The following is a 26889-nucleotide window of genomic DNA, read 5'->3' on the forward strand; positions in this document are numbered from 1 at the left end:
CTGCCTTAGTATTTCTCTTACTCATTGCTTAGTTGTTGTTTACCTTTAAATACGATTCTAACTCTCTCACAGTTTAAAAGTAGTTAAAATTTGTTTAGACGTTCTTTATTTATAAATTTTATTCTTCAGCAACTGCTTTAGAATTTCTCTTACTCATTGCTAGGTTGTTGTTTACCTTTATCTATGACTCTAACTCTCTCTTTTGCTAAACCAGAGAGTGTAAGAGGGAGTGAAAGTTTAAAGAGCAACTTAATTAACCTAAGACAACTTTAAACTATAATGTTTTAATACTTTTTACGATCAGTTTTTCCCATAACTTATTTTCTTTATATCTCCATATTAATTTGGCTTTTAAAACAAGGATTTATAATTTATTTTCAAATTTAATAGCTTAGTATTATTAATTATTATTAATTTAACCACAAAACTAATAATAAAAAAATAAAGCAGTAAAAAAACTAATTTTTAATAATATTTTCCACAATTGCGTTGTAGACTTAAAAAAATACAATTTAAATAAAATGGGGCCCACCAAAAAACAATTAAATGCAACATACAATTACAATACTCTCGAATATACATAAATTAGCAACTACGTTGTAAACAAATATTTTTCATTCTAGAATTTCCTTTTCCCTCCCCCTGCACCAAACATTAACATACAGTGTATTGAATTTTATGATTGATTTTAAAATGCCATAAATTTTAAACAAAATAATTACTACTTTATACTTAATTTTAATATTTTTTTTCTATTTTTGTTTATATTTTTTATATGTTTTTGTTAAACAACAATAATAATAATATTTTTTCTTACATTTTTATGCTTTTAGTGCGTGACTTTTTGTAGAATTTTGTGTTAAATTCTAAATAGAATTCATGTTACTAATTCTAATTAAAAATGGCGAGAAAAACAGCAGAAAATCGTAAAAAAATTATAATGAATTTTTCATACATCATAAATCCAACACCAACAGCAGCAGCAGCAACTCAGACAATAACTAAAAAAAAATAAACATTTCAACGAACTTAACAATATTTTTGTTAACCTTGGTTAGTTATGTTTATTTTTTTATTTTGCAAAATTGCAAAATATTAAATGAAATGTTATACAAAAACAAATGTAAAGACTATAGTTAAGAAAAACAAATTTAACGGCGTAATAATTTAAATTTATGCATTTTTTCTAATAATAAGGAAATATTTCTAAACAATTTCAAACTTTAACTCATGATGTTATTTTATTGGCTATCTTATGACATTTAAAAACAAATGTCATAGAAAATTTTGTAGAGAAAAGACAGTTAAGTGTTAACAACTAAATATTTTCCACTCATTTAACTAAATGTTTCTCTGGATTACAAACCATAAAATTGTTAAAAAAAAGAAACTAAAATGCCATCACTTTTATAAAATAATTATCGCCATCAACAATCATCATTTATGGCAGCATATGAACGACGACTGTCACCACTCACTGTACTTTGAACAGTCAATTTAATAGTAATTAAATGCATTTATTTTCTTTCTCTCATAAATTTAGTTTTTTGTTTTTGAAGATTTAAGATAATATTTAACAGATTTAACACTCCTTGAAAATCCACACATTCAACAATTTGTGGCAATAATTTTTCTTTTTTTTTTTTTTAGCCTGTTATAGTGGTACCAATAATTATCTTTTAGTTGATCTTCGAAACAAATATATATGGCTACTGGTCACTATAATAGTTTAATGCAAATATTGGCAATTAAAAAAAACTGTCCAATTAAAATTGAATATTAAAGAAATTAGTTAATAATTTTATTGCTGGAAAGTTAAAGTGTAAAGAAACTTAAACAGAAAAATGAATAAATTGCAAACTGAAATGTAGACTATAGTTTCGACTATAGACTAACTAGTCCATTGTGCGGGCAATAGTTAAGATCATAATTTACACTCCAAACTATAGAGTAGACTAAAGACTAGACTATAGTCCAGACATTGAACTAGAGTGTAGTGCAGACTAATTCCGAGAGTATAGTCCCAGACTATTTACTACGCTATAGTTCAGACTAGTAGCTGTAGAACAACTATAGACAATACAATAATATGTAAATATAATCTAGACTATAGTCCAGACTAAAGACTTGACTAAAGTTCTGTCTATAAGCTACATTAAAGTCCAGACTATAGACAAAGCTATAATTCAGACTGGTCTTTAGTTCATATATGAACTAAACTGTAGTTCAAACTATATATTACGTTATAGTCCAGATTATAGACTAAACTTTATTAGTCCATACTATGGAGAAGACTATAATCCAGACTATAGGATATACTATAGTTCAGACCTTAAACTATGTTTCAGGCTATAGACTATTAACAAGATTATAATCCAAACTATGATTAAAATTTTATAGTCCAGACTATGGTCAAGACTATAGTTTGATTTATAGTCAATAATATAGACTAACCTATAGTCAAGACTATAGACTGATCTATAGTCAAGACTATAGACTGATCTATAGTCAAGACTATAGACTGATCTATAGTCGAGACTATAGACTGATCTATAGTCAAGACTATAGACTGATCTATGCTCAAGACTATAGACTGATCTATGCTCAAGACAATAATCTGATCTATAGTCAAGACTATAGTCTGATCTATAGTCAAGACTATAGACTGATCTATGCTCAAGACTATAATCTGATCTATGCTCAAGACTATAATCTGATCTATAGTCAAGACTGTAGTCTGATCTATAGTCAAGACTATAGACTGATCTATGTTCAAGACTATAATCTGATCTATAGCCAAGACTGTAGTCTGATCTATAGTCAAGACTATAGACTGATCTATAGTCAAGACTATAGACTGATCTATGCTCAAGACTATAATCTTATATATAGTCCATACTATAGTCTGATATATAGTCAAGACTATAGTCCGATCTATAGTCAAGACTATAGACCGATCTATAGTCAAGACTATAGACTGATCTATGGTCAAGACTATAGACTGATCTATAGTCAAGACTATAGACTAATCTATAGTCAAGACTATAGCCTGATCTGCAGTCAAGACTACAGACTGATCTATAGTCAAGACTACAGACTGATCTATAGTCAAGACTACAGACTGATCTATAGTCAGGACTACAGACTGATCTATAGTCAAGACTATAGACTGATCTATAGTAAAGACTATATATAGTCAAGACTATAGACTAATTTAGTGTCATTGTTTAGACAGATGTGTAGCCAAAACTGTAGACTGATCTATAGTAAAGACAATAGTCTGAGCTATAGTCAAGGCTATGGACTGATGTATAGACTATAGGTGATCTATAGTCAAAATTATAAAGTCTATAGCTTTGACTGATCTTTTGTAGAGACTATAGACTGATATATAATCAGTTCAGACTCTAGATTAGATTATAGACTAGACTATAATCCAGACTATGCACTAAACCGTAATCCAAACTATAGAGTAGACTATAAACTATAATCCAGACTTTAGATTAGATTATAGACTAACTATAGAGTAGACTAAAAACTATAATCCAGATATATAAAATGGTCGAGACGATAAAACTCTTAATAGGATAGTTTATATTAAGAACGATGTTTGTGAAGATTTGGGAAATTCTTGCAGAATTGCATACTTTTGATAACAGATTATTTGTATTATCAGCCATTTTCCGTGCACAGTCTTTTACATAAATTAAAAAAAATATATTCAAAATTTAAAAAAATATATATATTTTCCTTAAACATTCCTCAAATAGTTTTAACTAATTTGTAAAGATAAGAAAAAATTATCTTAAAAAAATTCTCATTAAATTTCTTAGAAAAAAAAGCAATAAAATTTAAAAAGAAAACTAAATAATAAACTAATTTAAATAGCTCACGCTTTTGCACTTTAAAAAAGAAAAATTTGCAAGGCATTTGGGGCTAAACAAAATTCCCTAACAATTTCTAAACAAAAAAACAAAAAAAAAAATAGTTTAATTTATTACAAAAATACAACTGCAACAAAGTACTTTAAAACTAATTTATAAATTACAAAATAAAATAGAAAAAAATTATATAATTTTTTGCATAAAAGCAAAAAAACAATGCTTATAATTAACGCATAAATAATCTTTGAAGTAACAACAAAAAAGCAAACTGTCAGTCACCACTTATTTTGCATTTTGTGGTTATTTCTACTGCTCACACACTGACGAAAAGTCATACTGACAAAAACAAGTCGTTGTCGTTAAAGAAAGGAAAAAAATGCAAAAAAAAAAACATAAAATGTGCATTGTAATCTAATACAAATTGCAGTGACCGAGAAGTTTTTCATAGTACGAACATCGAAAAGTTGCTCGTTATTGAATGTTTTTCAGAAAGCAAACAAAAAAACATGAAAAGTAGACATCATAAGGCAACAGCAGTAGCTACTAACGCAGCAGCAATCAACCACTGAGTGTGGAAGCAGCTATTGCAACTGCATTCATTACATTGTCTATGAAAAACCTAGTTGGTTGTATTGCCTTACGTTACAGCGTAGTCTTCGTCGTCGTCGTTGTCAGTCGTTCATTTAGCATTGAATTAGAGCGATGAACTTTAAGCAGTGCAAATTATCAATTTACTCGCTTTTTATACGTTCGTTTTAACAAAACCACATGTATATTATTAGCAACGAAAAAAAGGCACGCGTAATACTTGCGTATGAAATGCGTTACGTTGCGCATAAATTATAAATAATTTTGGTTTTGTTTAAATGCATAATTTTTTTTTAAATTTTTTTTTATTATTTTTTGTTTAGAAAAAGTATTTGAATTATAATTGTTTTAAGCACATGATAAGTGATTGATTGAATTGGTTATTTTTTAAAAATATTTAATTGTTTTTGTGTGGAGGATTTTTAGGTTAAATTTTATTGTATTTATAGCAAAAAACCATAAACAACTTAGAATTCCAGGCTATGTTTTCTTAAGATTTTTTGTTTTAATGCAACAATTTTATGCCCCAATTATTTGTTTGGTGGAAATATTGTTTTGAAAGGAAGTAGTTTGACTTGGAGTTCAATAAAAGTCTGCGGTTTGATAGTGAAATATTAAAGAAATTTTAGGAAAAAACTGCTTTTTTTAAAGTTTTCCTATTTTCCTAGTTCCATTTAAGAAAATTTTGAAAAATTTTCTATTGAGGAAATATCGAAAAATTTTCCATTGAGAAAATATCGAAAGAATTTCCATTGAGAAAATATCGAAAAATTTTCTATTGAGAAAATATCAAAAAATGTTCTCTTGAGAAAATTTTGAAAAATTTTCTATTGAAGAAATTTCGAAAAATTTTCTAATCAGAAAATGTCGAAATAATTTCTATTGATAAAATATTAAAAAAAATGTCTATTGAGCAAATATCGAAAATTTCGAAAACTTTTGAAAAATTTTCTATAAAAAGAGAAAATTTAGACTTTTGAAAATTTTTCTTTAAAAAGAGACAATTTTGAAAAATTTTCCATAAAAAAGATAAAATTTTGAAAAATTTTCTATAAAAAAGAGAAAATTTTGAAAAATTTTCTATAAAAAGAGAAAATTTTGAAAAATTTTCTATAAAAAAGAGAAAATTTTGAAAAATTTTCTATAAAAAAGAGAACATTTTGAAAAATTTTCTATAAAAAAAGAGAAAATTTTGAAAAATTTTCTATAAAAAAGAGAAAATTTTGAAAAATTTTCTATAAAAAAGAGAAAATTTTGAAAAATTTTCTATAAAAAAGAGAAAATTTTGGAAAATTTTCTATAAAAAAGAGAAAATTTTGAAAAATTTTCTATAAAAACAGAAAACTTTGAAAAAATTTTCTATAAAAAGAGAATCATTTGAAAAATTTTCTATAAAAAGAGAAACATTTTAAAAATTTTCTACAAAAAGAGAAACTTTTGAAAAATTTTCTACAAAAAGAGAAACTTTTGAAAAATTTTTATAAAAAGAGAAAATTTTTAACAATTTTCTATAAAAAAAATCTTAAAATTTTAATTTTTTTGTTTAAAGAAAAATTTATTAAGATTATTTCATAGAGAAAATTTCGACCATTTTTCGAAATAGAAATATTGAACATTTTCTAAACAAAATTTGTCTAAAAAGAAAGTTTCGAAAATTTTCTGAAGAAAAATTTCGAAGATTTTTCCAAAGAGAAAGTTATAATTCTAGAGAGAAAATTTCGAAAGTTTTTTTAAGAGAAAGTTTTAAAAAAATTTTTGTAGAGAAAATTTCGATGATTCTTCTATTGAGAAAATTTCAGAAATTATTCTACCGAGAAAATTTCGAAAATTTTTCTATAGAGAAAATTTTTAATATTTTGCTATAGAGAAAACATTTTGTTTTAAAGAAAATTTCAATAATTTTTCTTCAAAGAAAAATTTCATAATTTTTCTATAATAAAATTTCATAATTTTTCTATAATAAAATTTCATAATTTTTCTATAATAAAATTTCATAATTTTTCTATAATAAAATTTCAAACATGTCGCTAAAGAGAAAATTTAAAACATTCTTCTTGAAAGAAAATTTTGAAAATTTTCCTTTAGAATAAATTTTCCAAATTTCGAAAACTCTCTCTATAAACACAGAAAATTTCGAAAACTTTCTATAAGAACGAAAAAAAGGAAAACTTAAAGATCTTTAAAATTACAAATCAACGAAAAATTATGATGTAAGTTGTGATGATCATTATTACAACATCCAACCACGCTTTCCTTGAACAAAAAACAATCCCATCCAACAGACATAAATGACAAACAAACCAAACAAAGTAGTTAGATAAACAGACAAAATAACATTATTATTACTAAAAAAAACATAATAATAATGACTGTTATTAGCTTTATATTAAAGTTGCAACACATATACATACGTATGTACATACAAACACACTCAACCAAATTACCCTCCTCTCAACGTCATATCAGTAGTAGGATGAATGAATGAATGGGTTATAATCATCTTGATTTGAAGTGACAAACGACACAAATTAATCACTTTAAGATGAGAATCTTGTAACCGAAAGAAAAAAAAACACATTTCATACAACTTGATTTTTAAATGTACATGTGTATGTATGTATGGGTATTTGGTCATAGCAGTTTTTTTCTGTTGTGTGTTTTTGACCAACTGTCTGCTAATTAAGATAGTTTTTTTTTGGATTTTTTTTTTTATATTGTGCTAAACGTTTTCTTGCATTATGATGACGATATGTATTCCACACTTGTTGTTTTGCTACAATTTAAGTTGAAACAGCATGAATATTGTAATGAAATGTTGCTTTTGCTACCTACTGTCTGCAATAATTTGCCTTAAATACATTAGCAATAACATTGTTAAATAATAAAATATGGAAGAAAAAACGAATAAATTTAACACTTTAAGAAACAATTTTGTCAAAACGGAGTCTCTTTGATTCTACTTGACAGTTCGCGTGTAGTGAACTACCACGTAAACCAACTCACTTTTCTTCTGCTATCAAATAGCAAATTCTGATAAGATTACATCTTCCAATTGATGTTAATTTGAAATTAAAATCTCAAATCAACTGTTTGAGAAAATGTTTTTTGTTTCCAAATATGTGGACTAACTCAACATGCCTCCTCCAACTACAATACTGAGCCTTTGGATAAATAAACGTTGCTTGTACTATATGTATGAAAGCAACACATCACAGTAGTAAAAAAAAACAGCAATAGTTAATGAACGGCCAAGACCGAGTAAATGGATATGAATGAGTTTCAATAGTAATACATAGTCGTTGTTGTTGTTGCTGTTATTAGTTTTTTTAAGCGATTTTTTCCTTCATGTTTATTTTTATTGTTGTTGTATTTCATTTCGATTTGTTTAACACGCGAGTTCATTGAACTAAATTGTTGTTGAACAAAAAATATATAAAATGTGCAACACAAACAAGCAGAAAACTATCAGCAGCAACAACAATAGCAACAACATCAACTATGACAGCCACAACATGAAGCAAAATGTTACAACGCGAAATTACGTTGTCGCCAACAATGTGTGTTGGTGTTCTTACACGTCGTCTGCTGAGCTGAGCGTTTTGCTGTGAGTGAGCAAAACCACAGCAAAAAATAAAGAAAAAACAAAAATACAACAACTAAACTATTGCTAATGTAAATGCTGTTGTTGTCTATAGTTTGTTGTAGTCATCCGTTGTTGTTTTTATTTTATAGTTTTTTTTTTTTTTTTCTATTTCTATTTTTTTTTTCTTTGTTTTTTCTAATTTTCGTTGGTCAATAGAAACTTGTGTATGATAGGTCGGTTATTTAAACATTTTCATAATGTACAACCAACCAGGGGGTTAGGAAGTTTGAAGGAATGTATTCTTTGTTGAAATAAATTTTACAAAATTTTTTATAAAGGAATATTACGAACATTTTGTAAATTTTTTTATGAAAAGAGAAAATTTTGAATTTTTTTATAAAAAGAGAAAATTTTGAAAATGTTTTATAAAAAGAGAAAATTTTCTATAAAAAGACAAAATATGGAAAATTTTCTATAAAAAGAGAGAACTTTGAAAATTTTTTATAAAATAAGGGAGAAATTTTATATAAAAAGAGGAGAATTTTGAAAATTTTATATAAAAAGGGAGAATTTTGAAAATTTTATATAAAAAGAGAGAATTTTGAAAATTTTATATAAAAGAGAGAATTTTGAAAATTTTATATGAAAGGAGAAAATGTTATGAAAGAGAAAATTTTGAAAAATTTTCTATAAGAAGGGAAAATTTTGAAGAATTTTCTGTAAAAAAAGAGAAAATTTTGAAAAATTTTCTATAAAAAAGAGAAAATTTTGAAAAAATTTCTATAAAAAAGAGAAAATTTTTAAATATTTTGAAGAATTTTCTATATAAAAGAAAATTTTGAAAAATTTCTATAAAATAGAGACAATTTTTAAAAATTTTCTATAAAAAGAGACAATTTTGAAAAATTTTCTATAAAAAAGAGAAAATTTTGAAAAATGTTCTGTAAAAAGATAAAATTTTGGAAAACATATCTATATAAAGAGAAAATTTTGAATAAAACTTCTATAAAAAGAGAACATTTTGGAAAAATTTCTATAAATAAAGAAATTTTTGGAAAAATTTTCTATAAAAAGAGAAAATTTTGAAAAATGTTCTATAAATAGAGAAAAATTTTCTATAAATAGAGAAAAATTTTGGAAACATTTTCAATGAAAAGAGAAACATTTTGTATAAAAAGAGACAAATTTTTCTATAAAAAGAGAAAATATTGGAAAATTTTCTAAAAAAAAGAGAAAATTGTCCAAAATTTTCTAAAAATAGAGAAAAATATCGTAAATTTTCTATAAGAAGAGAAATTTTTCTATAAAAAGAGAAAATTTTAAAAAATTTTCTATAAAAAGAGAAAATATTGAAACATTTTCTAAAAAAAGAGAAAATTGTCCAAAATTTTCTAAAAATAGAGAAAAATGTCGAAAATTTTCTATTAGAAGAGACATTTTTCTATAAAAAGCGAAAAATTTTAAAATTTTTTTCTAAAAAGAGAAAATTTTGAAATTTTTTTTACAATTTTAGAGAAAATCTAGAAAATTTTCTTCTAAGAAGAGAAAATTTTGCAAATTTTTACAAAAAAAAAAATTCAAAAATTTCCTATAAAAGGAAAAGTTTGAAAAATTTTCATAAAAAGATTTAAGATTTTATTCTAAAATATCTTATTTTAATTAACAGTAAAAAACACCTTCATTTTCTAATCACTGCAAAATTTTCAGTATATATTTTTTTTTTTTCAAAACTAACTTTTTTCAATTAAAACTTGTATTAAAAGTACTGCATTTGTTTGCTATTACTATAATTTCTAATTATTATAGTAGTTGTTGTTATTTTTTATAACTATTTTCCATCTTTTGTCATTACGTTCATTAGTACTTGTGTAAAAAAAAAAAATTGTGTATTTTTTTGTAATTATTGTTGTTTGAATGATGATGATGATGTCGATGTTTTGATGACTACATTTCTATTCAATTCAAACAAACAACAATATATTGTATCATCTTTTGAGCATGTCTGTCTGTCGGTCTGTCTATATGTATACAAGTTACATAGTAAATATATAGTTGCACTTATAAAACTGTGTTTGTTTCTATTTGCATTACTATTGTGTACACAATTTTTTTCTATTCAATGTATTTTTTTACAATTTCTATTGAATAATTTGTTTGTTGTTTGACTTTCGTCTATTTTATAAACATTTCTGCACTCTTCTATGCCTCTCTAACTGTCAGCTGTTGCTAGTTTTTTCTATTTTTTGCAATTTTTTGTTTGTGTTCATGTTGAAAAATATCTTTTCTAAACAAAAAAGCACAAATTAAGTTTAATGACCGCCTACAAGGCATTTAAAACATATTTGCCTAGAAGTAGAAATTTTTTTTACATAAAAACAATATTGTGTATTCGTTGCATTGTATCGAGTGCTTAGAAGCAGAAAAAAATGAAATAAACAAGTCAACAAGCACAACATGTGATTAGAAAAACAATTTCTATATTCGTACTTGTTGTACAAATTAGTGCTCTTTTTTGTAGATTCATAGGCAATTTTTCTTTTTTTTTTTTTAATTAATTAAATTATTTAAATTAGAGAATTTTTAGCAATTATAATTAAAGTTTTTATAACTAATTAAGAGGTTGAGTTTTTATGTTTTGAGAAAAATAATAGTTTTAGAAGAAAATTTAGAAAAAAAAGAAAGATTTTCTAAAAAAATATTTGTAAGTTTAGTCTTTTATCTGTTCTAGTCAAGTTCTAGTTCAGTTCTAGTTCAGTTCTAGTTCAGTTCTAGTTCAGTTCTAGTTCAGTTCTAGTTCAGTTCTAGTTAAGTTCTAGTTCAGTTCTAGTTCAGTTCTAGTTCAGTTCTAGTTCAGTTCTAGTTCAGTTCTAGATCAGTTCTAGTTCAGTTCTAGTTCAGTTCTAATTCAGTTCTAGTTCAGTTCTAGTTCAGTTCTAGATCAGTTCTAGTTCAGTTCTAGTTTAGTTCTAGTTCAGTTCTAGTTCAGTTCTAGTTCAGTTCTAGTTCAGTTCTAGTCCAATTCTAGTTCAGTTCTAGTTCAGTTCTAGTTCAGTTCTAGTTCAGTTCTAGTTCAGTTCTAGTTCAGTTCTAGTTCAGTTCTAGTTCAGTTCTAGTTCAGTTCTAGTTCAGTTCTAGTTCAGTTCTAGTTCACTTCTAGTTCAGTTCTAGTTCAGTTCTAGTTCAGTTCTAGTTCAGTTCTAGTTCAGTTCTAGTTCAGTTCTAGTTCAGTTCTAGTTCAGTTCTAGTTCAGTTCTAGTTCAGTTCTAGTTCAGTTCTAGTTCAGTTCTAGTTCAGTTCTAGTTCAGTTCTAGTTCAGTTCTAGTTCAGTTCTAGTTCAGTTCTAGTTCAGTTCTCTAGTTCAGTTCTAGTTCAGTTCTAGTTCAGTTCTAGTTCAGTTCTTGTTCATTTCTAGTTCAGTTCCAGTTCAGTTCTTGTTCAGTTCTAGTTCAGTTCTAGTTCAGTTCTAGTTCAATTCTAGTTCAGTTCTAGTTCAGTTCTAGTTCAGTACTAGTTCAGTTCTTGTTCAGTTCTAGTTCAGTTCTAGTTCAGTTCTAGTTCAGTTCTAGTTCAGTTCTAGTTCAGTTCTAATTCAGTTCTAGTTCAGTTCTACTTCAGTTCTAGTTCAGTTCTAGTTCAGTTCTAGTTGTAGTTCAGTTCTAGTTCAGTTCTAGTTCAATTCTAGTTCAGTTCTAGTTCAGTTCTAGTTCAGTTCTAGTTCAGTTCTAGTTCAGTTCTAGTTCAGTTCTAGTTCAGTTCTAGTTGTAGTTCAGTTCTAGTTCAGTTCTAGTTCAGTTCTAGTTCAGTTCTAGTTCAGGTCTAGTTCAGTTCTAGTTTAGTTCTAGTTCAGTTCTAGTTCTAGTTCATTTCTAGTTAAGCAACAACTTAGTAACGTATAGGTTACTATTGCCATTAACCCCCAGCTGATTTTCTGTCTTCTCAATAAAATTTCTCATGCAATATTTAAGATTAAATATTTGTAAAACAATTTAATATTTAAATTGAATTTATTTAACCAATCCTCTTTTTTTTGCAATTGTTCGTTGTTGTTATTATTGTTTTATATTTATTTCAATGCATCATTTTTCATAATCATTGTAAAATAAAACTAGCTGTGTATTTGTTAATTACCTGTCAAATGTCAACAAGTTGTTAATTATTGTTTAATCAAAAAGAGATGTATGTATATGAATGTTGTTGTTGCTGTTGTTTGTTTTATTATATTTGTTTGACTGTCTATATGTCGCATTCTATTTGTCAATTTAAGTTCGTATTCAAAAATGTAAATGTGTTTTGTTTTGTTTTCGAAAATCAACTTTAGACCGCCTGCCTTTTTGTAAAATAAATTTATAAAAAAAAATACTTTACATGACTGTTAGACATTACAAAAAGTATTAAGTGTCTTGACTTGTTTCAATATGTGTGGCTGAAAGTGAGACTGTCTCTATGTACGTCCGTCCGTCCGTCTGTCTGTCTAACAGTCTATTCGTTCATGTAGAAAAATGTCCCTGACAAAAATGCATATTTGATTAGAATTGATTATAATTATTATTAAATGTATAAAAAAAAAAATAACGCAAAATTTTGTGTTATACATTTTTAAATAATGTAGTTTAGAAAATTTTAAAAGTCTTGGTTGGTTGGTGTGTTGTTCATTGTTTGTTTGCATTACAAAAGAATACGTGTTTGCAACACCCAGTTTTAATAATTTTGTTATTTAAAAATATAAATGACATTATTTCAATGTTAATGATATTTAATTAGAGCTGATATTAATCATATAGAATTATTTCAAAGTTTTTCTTAATTTAACTTAACAGTTCAAGTTTAAAGAAAACAATAAGCTAAACTAATTGTATCAGAAAATTTATGGATTTAAAAATAATTTAAAAACTACTTTAAACTCTAGTTAATATTAAACTAATATATTTGTTAAAGTCCCTCCCATTTATTAAAAATTTTTATAAAATTCAAAATTTTTACCCATTTTCTTTCATTTATTTCATAATTAATATTAATCATACGCCACCTTTAACCTAAAATTACATATTTGTTATCTTAACAGTTTGTGACGTTATTGTTTTATCCAAAATCTTTATAATGATTGATTTTTAGTTTCCAATCTAATAATTCATTGGCTATCAACATCAATTATATTTGAAACGTTTCTTTTTTGTGTTCTTTTTTGATCTGAAAATGTTATAAAGATAAAGTCATAATTAAGATATCAAATAACCCACCATTGTTATTTCCATAACCATAACTAATAGTTGCTGAAAAGTAGAAAAGAAAAATAACAGTTACAAAAGTAACTTAATCTCCATAAGTTATACTAATCAATTTTTTATTTTTTTTTTATAGAAAAAAAAAAAAATATTTTGTAATTTTTTCCCCCAGAAATCTTGCCGTCACCATAGGTGACTAATTTTTAATGCCATATTAAAGTTTTTCGTTGCAATTTAATTATTTTGTTAACTGTCTACATATCTGTATTTTATTCATAAATTTAGTTAGTTAGATAGTTTTGCATTGTATATATTATTTATATAAAATTAATTTTTTTATTTTTTCTAAACTCAAGTCAACGTTTGTTATTGACCTAGAAAATGAAAATTTAAAACATTGTTAATGGTTTTTTACTATTTAAAACAAATTGTTTATAACGTTGTATAACGAATTGAAACTGTTTTTATGGAGATTTTTTATGCATTTTTTAGTTGAAATACACTTAAAGAAATAAAATGGTTCCAATGTTGAGGCAATTTAAGGAAAAATTGTTATCAATACATCTTCATTAGCTTTAGTGTTAGTTATATATCTTTGTTCTAGTTCAATTCTTGTTCAGATCTAGTTCAAGTTCAATTTAGTTTCAGTTCTGTTCTAGTTCAGTTCTAGTTCAGTTCTAGTTCAGTTCTAGTTCAGTTCTAGTTCAGTTCTAGTTCAGTTCTAGTTCAGTTCTAGTTCAGTTCTAGTTCAGTTCTAGTTCAGTTCTAGTTCAGTTCTAGTTCAGTTCTAGTTCAGTTCTAGTTTAGTTCTAGTTCAGTTCTAGTTCAGTTCTAGTTAAGTTCTAGTTCAGTTCTAGTTCAGTTCTAGTTCAGTTCTAGTTCAGTTTTAGTTCAGTTCTAGCTCAGTTCTAGTTCAGTTCTAGTTCAGTTCTAGTTCAGTTCTAGTTCAGTTCTAGTTCTGTTCTAGTTCAGTTCTAGTTCAGTTCTAGTTCAGTTCTAGTTCAGTTCTAGTTCAGTTCTAGTTCAGTTCTAGTTCAGTTCTAGTTCAGTTCTAGTTCAGTTCTAGTTCAGTTCTAGTTCAGTTCTAGTTCAGTTCTAGTTCAGTTCTAGTTCAGTTCTAGTTCAGTTCTAGTTCAGTTCAGTTCTAGTTCAGTTCTAGTTCAGTTCTAGTTCAGTTCTAGTTCAGTTCTGGTTCAGTTCTAGTTCAGTTCTAGTTCAGTTCAGTTCTAGTTCAGTTCTATTTCATTTCTAGTTCAGTTCTAGTTCAGTTCTAGTTCAGTTCTAGTTCAGTTCTAGTTCAGTTCTAGTTCAGTTCTAGTTCAGTTCTAGTTCAGTTCTAGTTCAGTTCTAGTTCAGTTCTAGTTCAGTTCTAGTTCAGTTTTAGTTCAGTTTTAGTTCAGTTTTAGTTCAGTTCTAGTTCAGTTCTAGTTCAGTTCTGGTTCAGTGCTAGTTCAGTTCTAGTTAATTTCTAGTTCAGTTCTAGTTCAGTGAAATAAGTTTGAAATTATTTTGACAGTGTACCCACAATTTTGTTACACTGATATTAAAATATCATGTATTATAAAAATATTTTAAATAATCTATTTCGATATAAACTGATTTATGAGTTTTTCTAAACACTTTTAAAGTGTTTTACAAAACATCGTCGTCGTTTAATAGGCCCGCTCACATTGAGAGTGGGTGACGTAGACTGATTTAATAAAATTTATTAAAATGTTGAAAAGCCTTAAGCTATAAATAAAATAAATAAGCTATTTATTTCTAATAGTTAATAATAATTACTACATATTTTACTATAATTAAAGCCTAAATTAAGTTTTACTAAGATTAAAGTCATAAATAGTAAATTATATATTTTTTGTTCTCTTTTTAGGTATGTTTTGCACTGATATAACAACAATATTTATGGTAAATATTTATTAACTTGTTTATTATCTATTCTTTAAACTATTTGTTAAAATAATTTACATATATTTTTTTGAAAGATGTAATAATTATCACTTTAATTTTGAGATAATTACTAAATCCTCTATGTTTTTTTAGGTAATTTGTTTTCTGTTTGAAAAGTACCGCCTTTAAAGTTTTTTTTTTTTAAGAGTTCTTACAAAATTTTAATCCCATTTTTTCAAATTACATCCACTCATTACAAATTCTTTAAAAGTTTATGGATGTTTGATTTTTCATTGTTATTAAGAAGTGGGAGTGTTTAAGTTTTATTTTTTTTTTTTGTTTTTCTTGTATTTTACAACTGTTTCCGCCTTTGCTCTTAAATATTTTTACAAATAAACTGTTTTTTGTTTTGAACTTTAATATAGTCTAGTCTTGCCTTATGGCGCTATTGTGTTTTCTTAAACGTTATTGGAGTTTCTTTTGAATATTATTTATGGCTTTTGACTTCTGCGGAAAAATATGTAAAGAATATATGTTATTGAAAACTAGCTATATTCTTTTTTTAAATTCCCACGTTAAATACTTAAGCTAATTTAAATTGTATTCAAATGCTAACACTTTATCTGTATTCAAAGGCTGTTAAGGAAACTAATACTTCAGTAGAATATTTTATTTCAAAAGTAAATTCCTAAACTGCATTTTTTGTCTAGTACACATAATTCTTTTATGTATTTTTGTATAATTCTCATGTCTTTTTGTATAAAACTAATTACTTTTACAGTGTTAATTAAACAATTTCAAACTTTAATTTAAACTTCCGTTAGTTAGCTGCAAGTTAAATGCAAAAAATCACACACAATTTACTAAAAACAAATCGTTAAGTTAAATTTCCGCATTATGTTTTAACACTCCCACTTATTTACACTACTGAAGCTGTAATTTATCCTTATAAATTGTTGTAATTAAACTTTAAAAAAGATTAAATGAGTTTTTTAAATTGAAACTGCTGCTGTCTGAGACAAACATTTTCCCATCCCTTATATGAGAAACTCAAAATTGTTTAATTCATTTAGCATGGAGATTAATAGTTCTAGTTCAGTTCTAGTTCAGTTCTAGTTCAGTTCTAGTTCAGTTCTAGTTCAGTTCTAGTTCAGTTCTAGTTCAGTTCTAGTTCAGTTCTAGTTCAGTTCTAGTTCAGTTCTAGTTCAGTTCTAGTTCAGTTCTAGTTCAGTTCTAGTTCAGTTCTAGTTCGTTCAGTTCTAGTTCAGTTCTAGTTCAGTTCTAGTTCAGTTCTAGTTCGGTTCTAGTTCAGTTCTAGTAGTTCTAGTTCAGTTCTAGTTCAGTTCTATTAGTTCAAGTTCGGTTCTAGTTCAGTTCTAGTTAAGTTCTAGTTCAGTTCTAGTTCATTTCTAGTTCAGTTCTAGTTCAGTTCTAGTTCAGTTCTAGTTCAGTTCTAGTTCAGTTCTAGTTCAGTTCTAGTTCAGTTCTAGTTCAGTTCTAGTTCAGTTCTAGTTCAGTTCTAGTTCAGTTCTAGTTCAGTTCTAGTTCAGTTCTAGTTCAGTTCTAGTTCAGTTCTAGTTCAGTTCTAGTTCAGTTCTAGTTCAGTTCTAGTTCAGTTCTAGTTCAGTTCTAGTTCAGTTCTAGTTCAGTTCTAGTTCAGTTCTAGTTCAGTTCTAGTTCAGTTCTAGTTCAGTTCTAGTTCAGTTCTAGTTCAGTTCTAGTTCAGTTCTAGTTCAGTTCTAGTTCAGTTCTAGTTCAGTTCTAGTTCAGTTCTAGTTCAGTTCTAGTTCAGTTCTAGTTCAGTTCTAGCTCAGTTCTAATTCAGTTTTAGTTCAGTTCTAGTTCATTTCCAGTTGATTTCTACTTCAGTTCAACGATACTGCTATAGCAACATATCAATAATATTATTGCTTAACATATTCTTGATGTTTATCTTAAAATACAGTAGTTTTTCGATTTAACGAACCTATATGTTGTCAGGCCTGTTCGTTAAATCGAAAAGTTCGTTATATGCAGTTCTAACTCGAACGTGTCTTTTGAATACATAAATAATTAAAATTACATAAAATCTAATTTATAAAAATATGTTCCAGGAAATATAATTTCTTTAGACAATATTTTATAAGAATTTTATGAAAAACTAGCAATTTATATCACAATGTAAAAACAATAAAGAAATTTGAAAAAACTCAGTTTATTTCGTATAACTAATCTACGTTCTGGAAAAGCACTCGGACGACATAATTCTTAAACAAGTTTAAACCCAATGGCTGGAATTGCGATGAATCTGAACCTGGCCTCAGAATTCCTTAGGAAATAGATTAATGTAAATTTATTAAAGCGTTTCATTGTTTCACAGTTTCATTGTTTTCATTCTTTGAAATATCTGAACCCAAAGTTGTATAAAATATTTTTTCCTTTATTTCACAGCTATTCCTGTAAATATCCTTTTTCCAAAAGAAAAACTATTTATATTGTTTATTCTATAACATATCGTTTCTTACAATTTCTTAGAATTGATTTTTATTGGAAAAAATTATGGTCACAGTGGGGACTTGTTAGTTTGGCGAAAAATAAAAGCGAAATGTTAAGGTATACGATTGGCAAAGTCTTTATTTTGAACACCAATTTCTATGATTTCAAATTCTGAGGCCAAATTCGGGTTGAGCACGAGCTTCTAGAAAAGTATACTTTGGCCTCTCTAAACATTTTTTGTTCCGATTTTCTAATTCGATCAACATTAGTTTTTGCGACATTAAGGATTGTAGATTTGATTATCTCATATTTTTGTATAAATCTTTAATGAAAAAATCTCAGATTATCTAGATTCTTCATTTTACTAAATTAGAAAAAATCAACTCTCGAAATCCATATTCGAAAGCAATGGAAAAGTAAATACCCCTCCTAATAACGTCAAAGCTATTCTGACATGATTTTTAGTTATTTTTGTTAATTTAACTCTAATTTAAATTATTTTATTTATATTTGTTCGTTAAACTGAGTACAAAAAATATTTTTTGTTCGTTATGTAAGGTACTCAATGCAAAAATATTGATAGTTCGCTAAATGCGATGTTCGTAGAAACGAATGTTCGTTAAATCGGAAAACTACTGTATGTTGCAACAACATTAAATCGTTTTGCCCAAAACTTTATAATCGATTAAACTTTAATTTTCTTAACTTATCATTTCATATGATCTAACCGGCTACATCCGACTTTTAAGCTTTTTTAAGAAAACTAAAATTAAAAAATTATTTCTATTATAAGTTTTTCCAAAAATTGGCAAATTTCAAAATACACAAACAACAAAAAAACACTGATTAAACACGAAAAAATTCTGACCTACAAAATAATTTATAATTTTTTAACTTGTTGCACACATGATTGCACATTTTGTAATGCAGGCATTTGTAAGCATTTTATAACTACTTTAAGAGAAACCGCCAAGACAAGATGTTTAAGAAAAACGGCCAGTTTGACCAAATTGTGAAAAAAAGTAAATTTTTCTCAAAATAAAAATATGGGCGTGTAGCAACAGTAGTAAAAATAACGCAAATTCGTTATTTTTATTACTTATTTTTTCAGAAGAAAAATGTGTGTGAATATGCCAAAGGCTTTTTAAATCACAAATCAAATGATTTGTTTAAAAAAAGAAGACTAAGAAAAACCACAAACTTAAAAGCAAAAATCCAAATTTATCATAGTTTATTTAATACAAAACACTTGCAATTTTGCTAATACTAATAATGTTGGGTAAGAGAAAACAGCAGCAGCTAACTGCCAGCCAGCCCATGTATGCCTTTATATATTTTCAAAGTTTTTTTTTTCTTAATAAAAACCGCCTTCATCTTTAAACAAAAGATCTTTCAGTTATTTTTGTATTTTTTAAAATTTAGTGTGTTTGTTAACCTGTCATTCATAGCTAAACAAGCCTTAAGGTAATTTATGAAAAATCTTTAGTTTTTGGCACAAATCTGTTTGGATTTTTTGCTGTTGTTGGTTTCAAACACTTTGTAATCGTTGTTGGGGTTTTTTGGCAATATTTAGTTTTTTTTTGGTTAAGATACATTATTTTCAATATTTTACGAAATTTGTTGATTTAATATGACCGTTTCTATTTTTATTTATTTTTATTTTTTTTTTGCACTTTTTCTCAGTTTTAAAAGTCATAATAATAATCATATGTCTTCTTAAAACGAGTTACATGCCAACTAATCACAATATTAAACAAATTGTGGTCGGTCATTTGGTCATCAACAGAATTACACCATTTGTTAGAAATTGGTTTCAAAGAAGACTTTTAGATCAGCTATTTGCAGGGCGTGACTAGTAAGTTCTCTCTTCGTTTTTGAGAGCTTGCATGCTTGTGAAATCGAGAGATTTCTTGTAAACACTCTTTGCCGATAGCAGTTTTTGATAGATTTATATTACTTTAATTTAGAATCAATGCTTTGAATTTCTCATCAGAAAGTCTTTTAGATCAGATATCTTTAGGAAGAGCCAAATGTGCCCTCTTTTCATTTTTGTACTTGTGTACTCTTGAAATCAAGAAAGCTCATGACTAGACCAACGACTAGTTCAAAATGTAACCCATAGATTAGTTCATATACTATTTAAGAGCTTTGTTAATAAGCTAGTCCATTGGATCGTAAATCTCATATGTAAACACAATTCTGTGGAAGTTGGAAAATTGTAATTTTTTAAAGTAGACTAGTCAATAAGTCCATATACTAGACTATCGACTATTCAATAGACTAGTCCATAAACTTGTCAATAGACTAACACATAGACTTGTCCATAAAAGAGTCAATAGATCAATTGTCTACTCAAGAGTCTAGTCAATTGACTATAACATAGACTAGTCCATAGTCAATAGACTAGTCTATAGGATCGTAATAGACTAATCCATAGGATCTTAATAAACTAGTCCATAGGATCGTCAAAAGACTAGTTCATAGGATCGTCAATAAACTGGTCCATATAATCGTCAATAGACTAGTCCATAGATCATGTAAAAGCTTAAAATTTTCCAACACTTTTTTAACATTTACTTTAGGAAATGGTGTTCATAAAACCTACACAAACATCTAATATTTATAAAGAAGAAAATAGAAGAAAAAAAATGTCTACAAAATATTTATTATAAAAATAAAATACAAATATTACCAAAGAATAATAATAATGCAACAAACACATGGACACATATATATCGGCATACAATGTTGTTGCAGTTGGAAAAAAAAAAAATAAATAATTTTATAGTTTTTTTTTATTTTTTCTTCATACAAATAAAATGCAGTTGACTGAATTGCATGATAATTTGTGTTGCATGGCGTTTCTCGTATTTGAGCAGCTAAAAGTTTATTTTTTTTCGCTCGCTCTATCTCTACACACTAGCATACATAAATGTAGACAGTTGTCGTCGTCTGTTGTACACGACAATGTCGTCGTCAACGTTTGTGGTGGCTTTATAAGACAAACTAACGTCATTGTTGAATATTGTCGCCAATGTCTTTTTTTTTTTTGTATTTTTTGCTTTGCCTTAGTTGTTAGATTTTGGTTGCAATATATATTTATATATATATTTTTGCGTTAAAACAACTTAGCTATAGCACTGCCTTGTTGCACACACAGTTGCAGTGCAGTTGCATCGGCTGTTGTCGTTTGGCCGCCATCGCAATCTAATGTCAGATAGTTTTGCGGTCGCTAACCCTAAGCAATATAAAATATAAAAAGAAAAAAAATTAAATAAATATATAGTCGTACTTGTATAATCATATACATACATATACTATTTACATCTGTGAACATTTACATTCATATACATATTTATATTACTATTTATACTTGTATTATTAGCAGTAGTACGAAACAATATAAAAATAATCATGAAAACTTTAGAGGAGCTACAAATATATACGTACGTACTTATTCATTTTCGCGTACGCTATTTTTTTATTACTAGCTGTATTTGGTTTTTGAATTTTTGTATTTTTTTTCTCTTAGCAAAACTGGGAAAAACACTCATAAATATGTGTAGATATATGAGATTTTTTTTATAGCTTTGTGGTTTTCCATATTTTTGTTAAAAAATGTTTTTTAAATCATGGAAAATTTGTATTTGAAAAATTTGTCATAAAGAATTTTTTCCAAGCACGCAACGGATATGACACATGTTTAGTTTTTTGCCTACTAGAGGTGTTAGATTATTTTGAAATTATATAAATATGAATTAATTCATTATCTCACGTATTAACTGGTAGTAAATAGTCATCATTACATAGTAATGAATAGTCATTAGGTGTAATATCTAAGTTGTAGAAAATATTCGTTCATTATACTGTTAAGATTCGGTCACATTTTAAGTTTAGGATTGCTTGCTCAGTTTTCTTTTGTTATAACTATAAGTAAATGTCGCAGGCATGGAAAATTAAGGACTTTAGTACTTTTTTCAGTACTTCTTGATATCGTTAAATACCGCGAAACCCCCATAAAATTTTTGGTACTTTTTCTCATAAACTTTTGATAAATAGTCCACATAGTAGTCAATAGAGCAATCTATAGTCTAGACTATAGTCTAGTCTATAATGTAGTCTATAATCTAGTATATTGTCTAGTGTATAGTCTTGTCTATAGTCTAGTCTTTAGTCAAGTTTATAGTCTTGTCTATAGTCTAGTCTATTTTCTAGTCTATAGTTCAGTCTATAGTCTAGTCTATAGACTATATTGATAAATAGTCCACATAGTAGTCAATAGAGCAATCTGAAGTATAGACTATAGTGTAGTCTATTGTCTAGTCTATAATCTAGTCTATAATCTAGTTTATAGTCTAGTCTATAGTCTAGTCTATAGTCTAGTCTATAGTCCAGTTTATAGTCTAGTCTATAGTCTAGTCTATAGTCTAGTCTATAGTCTAGTCTATAGTCTAGTCTATAGTCTAGTCTATAGTCTAGTCTATAGTCTAGTCTATAGTCTAGTCTATAGTCTAGTCTATAGTCTAGTCTATAGTCTAGTCTATAGTCTAGTCTATAGTCTAGTCTATAGTCTAGTCTATAGTCTAGTCTATAGTCTAGTCTATAGTCTAGTCTATAGTCTAGTCTATAGTCTAGTCTATAGTCTAGTCTATAGTCTACTCTATAGTCTAGTCTATAGTCTAGTCTATAGTCTAGTCTATAGTCTAGTCTATAGTCTAATCTATAGTCTAGTCTATAGTCTAGTCTATAGTCTAGTCTATAGTCTAGTTTATAGTCTAGTCTATAGTCTACTCTATAGTCTAGTCTATAGTCTAGTCTAGTGTATAGTCTATAGTCTAGTCTAGTGTATAGTCTAGTCTAGTCTATAGTCTAGTCTATCAGACCATCAAATTTAAAAATTTGGTTGAATCCTTAAGGAATCTACTTGGCGTTCTCTGGTAACTCTGAATCTTCATCTTTGTACTGATAAGTTAAGTTTATCCGAGCTGTGGACAAATTTTGGATTAAGCAGGCATTGTGTCAGGCAATGATCGTGGCAGATTTTGATCATTCTGAAATTTTTAATAATCTCATATCAAGTAACTCTTAACGATTATCAAACATACTTTAAAACATAATTAATTACTATATTTAATTATATATTTAATATTGACATATTGCTTAAATAAACAATATTATTAAATTTTATATATAAAAAAACAGTTTATCTACTATCTAACAAACTTTCAACTACTAAACACTTTAAACTTAAATTTTATTTCGAAAAAAAAATCTATAAGATTTTACCCACTTTTTGTTTAGTTAACAAAAAAAATGAAATTGTTAATTGTTTGTTCAACTTAATTGCAATTATAAATACTTGGTTTTGTATGTTTCATCAATTTACAATAAACAATATTGTCATATCAATGAATGAATGTTGTTGAACGAGTATGCAGACAATCAACAACATTTAGTTGTTGCAGTTGTTTGTTCAATTGATTTGAGCTGACGGACAGACGGACAAACTGACAGACTGGCTGTTGTATGGCGATTGACGGCAGTTGGTGGCGGCAATATATAAATTTTATAATCATCATGGTGCCAATTGCAATTGTACATACAAATATAGAATAAAAAAAAAATTAAATACTATTACCTCAAGTGGTGTTGCCCAAGTAGAGTGTTGTAGTTAGTTGGTGACAGTTAGCAACAGGCCGTAAACAAATAATCCAAGATGACAGTAAAAGACTTGAAATATATAACAATTGAACAATAATTTCATTGGTAATAAATAACATATAAAAGTATATTCAACAATTCATTCTTTTAAAGCACTTTTAGTAAATATTTGTCTGTGCTATAGCATGTATGTACTATATAGTTGTTGTCTGTTAATAGTTCTGACAAATTTAATTTAACTAATAACAATAACAACAAAACTAACAAATAAATACTAAAACAGCAACAACAACAAAAAATACATTTGAAAAAAATAAAAATAAAATTATATACTTTTGCTTTCATTAGTTGATAAAGTTAAAAATTGCGGTGATGTTGTTAAATAGTCATTGCCGCAGCAATGACTATTTATTGGTTGTTTGATTAGTAGTTGGTAGTTGTGGTATTGGTGCTGTTAGTAGCTGTTGCTTTTTCTGCTGCTGCTATTCAGTTCAATTTGGTGTTGGTGGTGTGAGACATAAAGACCGACAGACAGACAGCCCAACCAAACACTACACACAACTCGTGCTCATTGTAGTTCACTAACCTATGACAATAATTTGTGAACAAAAACAACACACTCTACACGAAACTGAACAGAGAAAAAAATTGTAAAAAATACTTAAATAAAATAGAAAAATAATCAACAATAATGTCATTTAATCAACTAAAAAATATATTATATATACAATAATTACACCATTTCCTTATCTTTTATACAGCTAAATGATATTTTTATAGCAGAGGTAGAAAAATTTAATTTAATAGAACTTGAAAAAGCATTTCGTAAGCTTTTTAGCAAATGAACTGATAACGTTGTTGTTTTATAAGAAGTAATTGCTTAATCAGATAGTAAATAAATTGGTCCTTCGTTCGTTGAACGATAATAAAAAAGCTTAATTTATGTGCTTAAATCAAATTGAGTCAAAAGTTTATGATTTAGAAGTTAAGTTAAAAGTTTTTATATCTGATTACTTACAACTTTCAAATGGGGAGGTATTCAAAACCGCAATGTAAATGTTCTAAAAGCTTTTGTCCGGAAACTTTGCAAACTCCAATAGCTGTTAAAGTTGTGAAAACCGGAATACGAAGAAATCCACTTCGAAAGCACCAAAAATTGTCGAATATAATGATCATTAATCATTGGTTTGGGAATTCGGACAATCAGATAATGGTGAAATTGAATCCGAAATACAAGCAAAATCCGTCAATATGCTGACTACAATATTAGGAGAGTATTTAGATTGCGCATGAGAAAAGAAGTCTTTCAATAAGCAAAATGATAGATCCTATGATCAGATATCTTGAATATATAGAGAAGATCCAGAAAAGCTTTCTATAAACCATCTGAAGTCCAAGGGGCTTTAATGCGGTGCTTGATTTCTGTTTGGAAGGAGTATCAGATCAGAAGAAATACATCTAGGCCGCTATCGGGCTTGTTTTGCGCTTCCTTATATAGAAAGATTACAAAGAAAAACTTTATCTAGTGATCAATGAAAAGAGCTTTCTCCGCCCCTTACAATCTTCAAAACACTGTTCCTAGTTGATATAATATCTGAGATAATGCCACTCCCTATAAATCTTTTATCCTTTTTGCGGCCTTTATTCCTCTCTTCCAAGCCTTAAAGTAGGCTACACATTTCAGAAATAAAAATTGTCATAAATGCTAAGATAACTATTTTCAAATCCTTAACCAATATTTGATCTTTGCGATAAAATTTGATTCTTTTTTATCATTCTCATTTTAAAGACAAAGCAAACCCTAAAAGCAGGCTACATTTATTTTGAACAAAATCGCCCTTAATGTAGATATAGCTGTAGTTCTCATTTTATAGTCATATTATTATCAAAACTTTAAGTTTTAAGAAGTGTAAAGTTTGAGATCCAAAGTCAAGATTTGCTCTCTTTATATGAGTCAAGCCTTAAAGTAGGCTTTATATTTTTTAAAAAATGTTTCTTTATATTCAGTTACCAAGAAGTTTTTTTTAGCTTTTTTCATTTCACAAATATTGTTGTTGAGATAACTATTTTCAACTTCTTAACAAATATTTAATCTTTGAGAGTTTATTTTAATCATTCTCTTTCTAAAGACAAAGCGGACTTTCTGTTTTCTCTGCAAACCCCCAAAGTAGGCTACATATATTTTAAACAAAATCCCCTTGATATGGAGATAGCTTTAGTTTTAAGAAGTTTAATATTTACAAATCGTTTATATTTTAAGATCCAAAGTCAAGGCTTGCTACATGCTCTCTTAATATCAGCCAAGCCTTAAAGTAGACTTTATATTTTTTACAAAATTTTTCTTTATATTCTATTAACAATTTCATTTACAACAAAATTTCTTAATAATTATTAATAATAAAAATATTTTATTGGCATACTTTATGTTATTGTACGTTTAAGTGTTGGTATTGTTTTTGTTGTTTGGCTGCTGCTTTAAACGCTCATGGCGTTTATTGACTTTTTGGCATAGTTATAGCATTTGTTGTAGCAGTTTGGTAGTAGCAAAAAAATTTTCTATAAGGTTGTTATTTATTGGCAACATATTGTATGTTTGTGTTTTGTTTTTGTTGGTGTTGATTTTTCTATAGACTACTCTGTGGTTGGTCGTTGGCGTTAAAATTATTTGAAATTTGTTTGGTTTTTGGTAGTAGTAGGTTATCGAGGAGGTCCTATTTAAGTGTGGTAAAGCAGTAGGTTTTCTACTAAATTTTTTATTTTTGTACATAACCACATGATAATTTAATTGATAGTATTGTTATGGTTGTATAAAAAAAATGGAAATAATGACAAATTTTTAAAGACAAATTGTTTAATCTAGTTTTTGCTAGTTTTTAATGTGAATACCCTTACAATTTAAGACAATTGTAGGAACAAATAATTTTAAAATTATTTTTTTTTTTATTTTAGCTAAAGATAAAATTTTTAGCTAGAAATTCATAGAGCTGTTTTTAACTTTTAACAATAGGTGTCATATATAGTAAACTAAAAAAAAAAAATGCAAAAAAAAATATATTTTACAAGACAACTGTCTATATATAAGTAAGTAAAGTAAGTAAGCAAGGAAGTAGGCGTTTGATATATGAGCAAATACTGTATACGTATAGTAAATACTATATGTGCAACACTTGCAAATGTCTGTTATAGTCAGTATAGTAGTATGCCCTCACAGTCTTATTTAGTTATTTGAGTTTATGTAAATATATGCCATAAAATACATATTTCTGCAGTAAAGTTTAAGTTTATGGCATTTTGTTATTTATTAATTTTTTTCTTTTTCTTTATAGTATTTGCAATATTGCTATTGCTTGATTTCATTTAACTGATAAAGAAAAGTAGCTACAAGTTACAAAAAAATTTAAAAAATATATACATAAGTACTTAAAGCAATTGCCATGGCGTTATTATAATATACATATAATTGAGTTATTCTTGCGGTTTTACACTTAAATCATCCATATTGTTTAAAAGAAAATTAAAAAAAAACTTGAAAAAAAAATAAATATGCAGTAAACTGTATGGGGGTAAAAACTCTGACTGCTGCAAT

This window comes from Lucilia sericata, unplaced genomic scaffold (assembly GCF_015586225.1).
Source record: "Lucilia sericata isolate MDLA Ls3-8-SP2 unplaced genomic scaffold, ASM1558622v1 Contig000516F_arrow, whole genome shotgun sequence".
In the NCBI taxonomy this organism is placed as follows: Eukaryota; Metazoa; Arthropoda; class Insecta; order Diptera; family Calliphoridae; genus Lucilia; species Lucilia sericata.